Raw genomic sequence first — 9,674 nt, forward strand, 5'->3', positions numbered from 1 at the left:
GAGGTGAGGATCTACCTGTTAAACATACATATACCCTTATTTTATCTTCTGCGTTCAATTAATTTGTTGTGTTTATCTTCTTACCTTATTGAATAAACTCATTAGAAGGAAGAACGTGTTAATTTTATTATTCCTGTGTGCATCCTTTACATCCCTGCACCCCTTACACCCAGCATTCCTTACATCACTATATCCTTTACATCTCTGCATTCTTCACATCCCTGTTTTCTTTATATACCTGCATCCGTTATATCTGTGCAATCCTTACATCCCTGCATCCCTTACATTCCTGCATTCCTTTTTGCGGATTTGTTTCCCTTTTTTATCAGTACCATTGTTTAAAAGATATAGTTTAAATTTTGGTACAAATTTAGTTCCTTTTTTGCCACCAGATGGCGCTGGCTCGACATCGAAAATTTAGTTCGCATTTTTGCCACCAGAGGGCCAAAATTCTTGCATGATTTAGTTCCTTTCCCCCCCCCCCCAGAGGGCGCTGACTCGACGTCGAAACAGCGCCCTCTGGCGGCAAAAAGGGGAACTAAATTTGATTTGAAAAAAATGAGACTCACGAGACTTTACTTACCTTTACTTACCTTTACTTACCTGTACTCGAACCAGTGTATTTATAATATATTTATTATAAGGGTTGCAGTGATATACGGGATGCATGGATGTAAAGGATGCAGGGTTGTAAGGGATGTGGAGGTGTAAAGGATGCAGGAATGTAAGACATACGAGGATGTAGGAGATACAGGGACGTAAGTGATGTAGACATGTTAAGAATGCAAGGATACAAAGAATTCAAGGATGTAAGGGATGCAGAGATATAAGGAATTCAGGGATGTAAGGGATGCAGAGATGTGAGAGATGCAAGGATGTAAGGGATACGTAAATACAGTGATTTAGTGGTAGTCCCCGCGAGGCTCATAAAGAGAATGAAGAAATAAATATCTGCCATGGGAGGCCGTGGTCCATAATGAGGCGTAGGATAATAAATAGTTAGGAAGTGTGAGTTTTGGCCCATGAAGAAGAGTAAAATAATTAATAACTGAAGGGGGTGGCTTTGGTCTATAAAGAGGAATAAAATTATATAAACAACTGGAAAAAGTGAAATAAAAGGGGTAAACTGAAAGCAAAGAAAATAAATAAAGTAAATTAAATAAACTCCTAAAAGAAATTAGAGGACGATTATTATACATGTTGTGCCCTCTTTATACGGACCTGATTTCATCCAGTGGTGTCAGGGATCCCGCTGCGCCAATGACGCGCCGGTAACAGCCTTTGCATACCGTGACAGACAGTCACCGGGGTCCCTGACACCCCAAGATGATATTAGGTCGGTGCGCGGAGGTAATCTCCGGGGTCCCCGACACCCCAAGATACTATCAGGTCTGAATGCAGAGAGCGCCACCGGTGCATCGGGATCCCTAACATCCCAGATGCCATAATGTCGGTATGCAAACTCAGGTTTTGACGTCGACAAATTACGTGACAATTATACCGACGGTAGGTAATACCGACAAGTGAAATATAAAAACAAATAGCAAAATATAAGACCTAAATAGCAAACAAATCGCGAGATAGTAATTGTAAGATAGTAATGGATATGACCTATAATAGTGAAAGATTAGACCTAGAAAGAGTATAAAACATTGAAAGAAGGAAATATAAGAATATACCGGTGACTCTGTCTGCATACCGAATATCATCCCGGGGTGTTAGGGACCCCGAAGATAAAATGTGCGACCCATAGACTTTCTATAGAAAAATTGAAATCTCTGTAACTTTTGACTGCAACCACTTAGCCACACAAACGCAACGGATTTGAGATAGTCTCGGCGAGACTTTTCTAACGACGAGCGGAAATGCAATGTGCTACCAGTAGATGGCGGGAACAGAACCTTTTTCAAATTGCAATCGAAGTAAAATGATTATTTAGTATATATCTGCTTACCTTTCGCTGATATTATACCGACGATCGAAACTACAGCCTATTATCATCAGATAATAAATCAGGAATTCATGTTTTCATATATAATATTTTATTTATTTAAAATGTAATATTTCTTAGTGGACGATCGATAAACTGGGTTGACGGAGGCAAGTTTCAACCTTGGAGGGCACATTACATGTTCCAATAAATATAAAGAATTATAACACTCAACGACACCCAGTTCCCGTGCTATTCCACGGAGTCGAATGAAATTACACTTTGAAACTGTACGTATATATGCGAACCGGGTGGAAAAAAGTTGCGGCAGCTAGATCGTGAAGCGAGTTCCTTCGAAATATTCCTGCGAGCTTTCCGCGAGGCATAAAACCTCCGCATTGTCATGCCTCGAAGAAACGTTTCTAATTTGCAATGCGATGAGAAAGGGAATACCAGAGTTCCGACGATAAGCCTTCCTCGATCATAATCCGCGGAAGTTCGAGGCCGCATTAAACTTTATATTACCATTTCAACCCCGTCAAAATTTTATGTACACTGGTTTACATTATCGCGCCTGCTTCCTCCAGGAAAGACGCGATTTTACGATCGACATTTCGTCATGTTCAAAATCGCAAAATCTTTTTTTTCGACACGTTTCATAAACGAACGAATCTTTTCAACTTCGTGTTACACGCAAACGAGATTTCTTATTCTTGATACTGTCATCTAGGTATTCAATTCACACTTCTGATGGTATCAAAGTATCAAAAATTAACAATCCTGACGTATCAGGGGAAGGCTTAAAATTGGATTAAAATGGCAATATAAAAACATCATCGATATTCAATATTCTCTAATTCCTTCTTTTAATTTATTTTTCGGTAAATAAACGAGGTCGACGTTTTCATTATCCGACTCGATTTAGTTGACAGAGAGAATTATTATTCAATAGGGTGCGTTAACAAACACGGGGACCGGCAGGCTGCCGTTATCCAAACCGACGCGACGTTCTCCATTTCTCTGAAATTATCGGCTCGCTGCAACGAACGAAAACGCAGCCTCCATCGGCTCGCTGCAATCCCGTTATCAAGTCCTCACGAACGCGAACTTCAAACAGTGATCATTCGCAGGCTTTGAAAGTTTATTTCAACCTACCTATCTCGCCATTCGACGATCGCTAAAAAACTCTCCACCATCGAAGCAACGAAATAATATTACTACGTTCAGGAAATGAATCGATGATTTTGAATATTTTATATTTTCCTAGCCTCGTTAAAAATGAATGCGGACGATCATCCGGAGAGCCCTCGTAGCCAGTGATGAACCAATTTGCTTAAAATATATATGTAGAAAATTTGGATAATGTGAACAGCGGTGGTTGTCATGTCACGAGATCCCCAATTGATGTGCGTTTATTCGGTTATACATATTTAACATCCCTTCGCATTGTCTCGAATTTGTTTAAACTATTACTATTATAATAATTAAAATTATAAAAAAATTTTTTATTTATTCTGAGAATTTTAACTAATTATTAAGCATTCCAATAATAATAATAATAATTAATATAATAATTATAATTATAATAATTATTATTATAGGTAAAGGACTGAACTTATAGAAATAATAATAATTATTATTATTATAGATAAAGGACCGAACTTATAGAAATAATAATAGTTATTATTATTATAGGTAAAGGACTGAACTAGAAATAATAATAATACTTATTATTATAGGTAATGGACCGAACTTATAGAAATGTTTAATAATTAGTTAAAATTCTCAGAATAAATAAAAAATTTTGAAATTGTTCAAAAGCTTTCATGCCACGCACGGTACATGGATCCTTTACCCTATTCGATGTCAATGTTGGCCTTGTTTAGAAAACCTTGCCGTACGTATCCCTCCGGATGAGTTTGCTGAAAAACAAAACCGAGAAATATCATTGTTTGCCACGTGATTCTGCTAGAAGTGTAGGAGCTCGACGTAGACGTAATTTGATTGGAGAAAGGGAGACCGTGATCAGATATCAGGTGATATACGACACAGATTAAACCGATAAAGCGGAGGCAAGGTACGGGGCGATTTCATTAGCGGACGCGATTAACCTTATCATCTTCAAAGAACACCTTCTTTCATTAGCGTAAAGCGTGCGTCCCGTGTGACGCGACAATCAATGGATATCGAGTAAATAGTAAATAACATCACCTGATTACCGACACGTTGACAATCGTTTTAAGAAAATACTTACTGATAAATCAACGAGGGAATGATGACGAGTAAGACGGATCCAGCTGAGCAAGCAGAAACCGTCAGGAGCATTGCCGATTCCGATAGAACGGAATTTTCGTTAGCCTCAGTGGTTGTTTTCTGAAACGTATAGATTCCGTGAGTAGGTCAGAGACGTTGACCAAGAAGCTCGATTAAATTCCAAAGTGCAACAAGGAACTGATTAGAATTTCTGACGCGTGTTGCGCAAGAAAGCGTTAAACCCTTAAGCGTCGATAACGCAACGAAACTTTATAATCCAGTTTTCGACGCGTATTCTCCCAACATTCCCCGTTGCTTTGCCTTGTTTCCAACGTGCGCCACGTGTTACCACCATTTTGTACCGTTTAACGGAACCGGAATATCGATCGGTAAACAAAAGTGCCTTTAAGAGAATTAATTAAAGGATAAGAAATTTGGAAATTTGGAAGTTTAATAAGAGAAAGAGAAATTCGACGATTTTCAGACGTCTTCCGGTTCTCGTTAAAACTTTCAACTCGCCTCGTTAGAATCGCGAGAGCCGAAAACGCAATATCAGCCGCGTAAACAGCATAATCGCGCGACAACTGGCCGGACTCGAAGCGCGGCGGGAAGTTTACGAGACGGTGAGCGCGGCAAGGAAGCAAGCGACAGTTATAGAGTCGGCTAGTACGGTCCAACTTCCGGTTTAAAGTTGCCGGAAGAGCGTCGAACGCCTACGACTTCGTTAGGCTAGGAATTTAACACCGGTTGCCGCGTTTAACTCCCGAACCTCCGCGCTTTCCTTTGCCAGCTTGCATTCACCTGTCGACTAATATCTCGCGACGTTCGCTGCCGTGAATTACCTCGTTTGCCGCGAGCAACCGTCTCCGCCGACAGTCTGAAAATCCGTCGAAAATTCGCGGAATTCGCCGAGAAACGCGCGACACCTTTCAACCGTTCGTTGTTCAAAGTTTTCGGCGAAAAGTGATTTACGACTAAGAAGATATACTACACCTGTCAAACAATCTTTTTAGACATTTTTAAACTATATTCTGTTAGAATTTTTGACGCGTGTTGCGCAAGAAAGCGTTAATCCCATAAGCGGCGATATCGCAACGAAACTTTATAATCCAGTTTTCGACGCGTATCAAGAAATTAAGACATCGTTTAATTACTATGCTTGATTGAAGCTGTTCGTTCACGTCAGCCTAAATCGAAGCGAAATTTGACAGAATTGTAGCAAACGATGGGGATACGTACCACGTCGTCCGCCGCCAGGCAAAGAGCGAGCGAAGAAAGCAGAAACGAGAGTAGAACTCGCGAAAACATTTTTCCCGTCGACGACGCGATCAATGACGAACGACTACGGAAAGTTCCTACTTGTCCCACGGTATTATCTTTCTCGCAAAGGTTTCACGGCGACGATAAAACGGCCGAGTGACGGATCGTCGTTACAACGTTCGACTTTATCGTCAGTGACGCCCGTCTCGAGAAGGTCCCGGGATCTTATCGGACCAAAGACGATATATTTCATGCACACGCCGAGCAGGTATATATTTGGTGCCACAGGTGCACTACTACGGGAATCAATGGCGAATCGATGAACATATAGACGGCCGTGAATGGAAACGAATGGTCCTTACCTTCTGTGTTATTTACTCTCCTCTGTCATTGTTATTTCTTGATCAACATTGTTCTAATTTTTGTAAAATTAATTAACACTATAATATCACAAGGTAGCAGCAATATTCTTCTCTTCTTTATGCGATATTTCATCTTTGGAAGCAGGTTCTACGTCGATTCTCTCTCCTTCTGTGCAATTACATTATTAGATTTCTTGATACGTTTACCCGTTGGATTGGCAGACAAATATTTTTTCACTTCCATTCCTCGAGAAATTGAAATCAAACAAAGACGATACGGATACCGCTTCGAGCTGATTTCCCGAGAAGAACGTTCAATGGAATTCATCGTTCATTATGCTATCTAATTGGAAACATGATCCATGATTTACGTATCATTGATACAATTTCATTATTCCGTTTCGAACGTTGAAATTCGGTGAAAACGAAGCGGACAGGGGTATTGTGGTTGGAAATTAGAGCTCGAAGAATATCTACTGTTTACGGTATCCATCTGCTATCGATCCACGTGTCAGCAACGTACAAAGGGTAGAAACGAAAAAGTTCTGTCAGAAATACCAACGTATCTTCTTGGAGCAGCTTCTGAATAATCCTCGAGCGAACATTAATCTTCCCGGGGATGGTACGTACGGAAAACGTAAGTCGATGAATTTTTTTTTTCACCGAAACTTTTGATCTTTATCGTTCCATTCAACTTTGAAAAATTAACCCTTTGGGGACGATGAAGCCGTGCTAGAGTTCGAAGGAAATTCAACGAATTCATCTGGTATGTAGAGAAAACATATCAATTTTTATTTATTATAAAATATATTTAATACTGTCAATTATTGTACGTTATACAAAATAGTTTCTAAAAAGAGAACATGGAATCGATCGATCATATGGAAAGAAAAGGAAAAACTACACGGGCGCGTCAGTTCCGGATGCATTTTACTTGATTCAGCCACCGAAGGCTCAAAGGACATCACCGGAAATTCCATACGCACCTCGGCTACCGCCGCTATTCGTCTCTCAATTTTCTCTCTTTTTGTTTCGCCGGCAATTTACATTGCACCCTGAACCGAAGCTCGCTTCGTTACCGGCGCCTACCAAAGTTAATGGAATAACCAACGAATCGGTCAACTCGATTTTTTCGTCTCGATCGACCACGCTCGATCGTGCGCCAGCTTGTATTCACTTTCCTGTCGAGCGATGTACGTACATAGGTTTCCGTTTGCATCGATAAATGATCGTTATGTGATCGAAGTATGAAACATGCACCGTGTTCTCCCTTTACGCGGACGGTGCCACGATTGTTTCCTGCGGATATTAACTTTTCATTTGCTATTGGTACACAGAGAAATGAAAAATGCCTTTCGTTTCTGTTAGGAAAATTCTGTTCGTCGAATTAACAGAACAATTTCATTTTCAATAAATTTATTAATATTCCCATCGTGATTTCTGTAAAATTGTTTCATCTTTGGAAACTCGAGATGACATTATCGGACCTGTTATAAAAATCCAATTATCTAGATTTCAAAATTTCACCAAAAGGAATTCGGAATTGTTATATATTTATAAGATGATGTAAGATCGCGACGACAAGTGAGAAGAAGCAAGAAAAGCACGAACAAGTATTTCCCTGTGGATCATTCGGTCGCAGCAATTCGTGTGAGTGGAAATTCCATTAAGGTACACGCTACATCTTACTTTCTGCTTCCCGTATTTCTTCTCCAGCCGTTCAGGAAAAATATTATCGCACCATTGAGGGGATGGAACAGTTATCAGAAGTATCGCGATTCGATAGCCTACAAGTGAATAAAATATAAACGAGGTATTTCGTGTAGATTCGTTGTAACTAGATGGTTATCTATTAATTACTTTGAATAAATTTACAACGGGCTAATAGAACTGAACAGGACTATGAAAGTTAGATTTCTCAAAGATTCTACAAAGATTTTTCCAAGGATTTTCGATGATACTCAAAGAGAATTTGGTATTTTCTCAATCAATCGAATATTTCATTAAAACTGTCTCATAGTCGCTTTCTAATCGTTACTCCTTTCTGTTATACCCTTTGAATAAAAACGGCATTTCTCATTTCGAAAGGAGAAAGAGAACGGTGGTGGGTTCCTCTAGCCTTCTCCTTTTTCTCCTGTATTTCCGTGAACATATCTTTGCGCGTTGCATTAAGAACGATATCTATATTTCCTCTCTTTGCCGTGTTTCTATTCGCCATGCATATTCATCCGGGGACAAACTGGATTTTCTTGGCGCCGCGGCGGAAGTTCGCCACGGCAAAACGGAACAAAACTTTTTTCCCCCCTCTTTTCCGCCCCCTCGGTTCCACCACTCTGATGAAAGAACGCTCATCGCCTTTATTACGCTCTGATGCAAGACTCGTGTACGCAATTTCTCTCCCGTTGGATTCGAAACTTCCACACCTGCCACGACCTGCCTTTCCCCGACACTTTCCATCGGATTTTTCTCGCCTTCTTCCATCTATATTGATAATGAAGATTTCCCGCCGTGGCTCTAGGGGCGAGCTGATTTCTCGAAGAACCTACTGCTTATTGGCAAATACTCGAAACGAAGAAACGAGGAAAAAGGACGAATTTCGAATAAAATTTGGACGATTTAACAATAGATTACCGGACTCACATCCGTCAAATTAGACATAGCACGTATGGATTTTTGAAACTGAGGAGTGGGGAGGGAAGGAATTAGTATTTTATAATTCTATTAAAAATCAACATATGTTTTAAAAAAAATTATTTCAGTTTTTCTATACAGGGTGTTCGACAACAGGTGGGTAAAATTTTAAGGGATGATTCTAAGGATCAAAATAAGACGAAAATCAAGAATAACGAAATAGCTTTTGCGGCTTTGTTTTTCAGTAATTAACGTTTAAAAATTCCAGTAAAAGCGCCTGAAACCTACAATCCGCCCAGCTCCGATGACTGAACGTCAGGTCAGCAGGGGAAGGTGCAATCAACCAAGAAGAGAAAGCCGAATGCTGCAGTACCGAGAAATTCTACTATTCAACGATTCTTGTAATAAAATCGCAAATGAGTCAAATTGACTCGCTCCGGCAATCTAGTGTTAAAAATGAAAAAAAAAAACAAAAATTGAATAGAGAGTTTCAAATTTTTTCGAGTTATCCTATTTTGAAGCACCCTATACAGCGCCAACCCTTCGGCACATTTCCGTGAAATCTTATCGGTTTGATGGTCAAACACTTATCCCCGGTCAGTGTTTTCTTACAAGAAGTAGTAGAAAAATAAGAAACCGAACGAAGTAGAAAGAAACACAGGAACGGGTTCGCTGATCAATTTCATTTAATCCTGCATTTCGTTGCCGTTCCTCGCTCCCGATATATTACAGATTGTTCCATCGATCCCCGAGGGAGACCGCTTGTCTCGAGGACAGAGGAAATACTCGAGCTTTCCATTCCATAAAATTTGATCGAGTAAGACGTCGGTATTGGGAGCCGAGGGAATTCTCTGTCACCGGGAATCGAAGGTCGTGGAAAAGTCGATTTATACTTATCCATTCAGCCGCGAACAGGTAACAGAAGGATTACCTGTTCGCGCGGCGCACATTTTTTATCATTGAAAAGAAACCGATCGTAACCACGGTAGCAGGAATTATCCTATCGTTCGTCGTAATCGCTCGGTTATCGATTTTTGCAGCCGGCTACGGTATGCGCTTTCATAGAGAACACCAAGACGAACGAAGGTCGGAATCGCGTTACAAATTGTTTAATAGGACACACGGTATCGAGCCGCGACACATAGTGTTCCGTGTTTCGATTGCATTCGAGAGTAACTAAAGCGAGCTGCCAGCGGTGTCTGCTTACCGGATCCTCTGTCAATTGAATTCAAGGAGCG

The 9,674-nt window shown here is 40.3% G+C and overlaps 1 long non-coding RNA gene across 1 annotated transcript; it reads right to left on the bottom strand.

Moving 5' to 3' along the window:
* Positions 1–2,092: 2,092 nt before the first annotated feature.
* Positions 2,093–5,659, bottom strand: LOC143305654 (uncharacterized). Its single transcript, XR_013062718.1, has 3 exons — positions 5,423–5,659; positions 4,185–4,303; positions 2,093–3,852 (listed from the first exon to the last, which is right to left on the bottom strand). It is a non-coding gene; the product is annotated as an uncharacterized LOC143305654 (long non-coding RNA).
* Between the last annotated feature and the right edge of the window lie 4,015 nt (positions 5,660–9,674).

The sequence above is a fragment of the Osmia lignaria genome, chromosome 9 (genome assembly GCF_051020975.1).
Source record: "Osmia lignaria lignaria isolate PbOS001 chromosome 9, iyOsmLign1, whole genome shotgun sequence".
NCBI classification, from domain to species: Eukaryota; Metazoa; Arthropoda; class Insecta; order Hymenoptera; family Megachilidae; genus Osmia; species Osmia lignaria.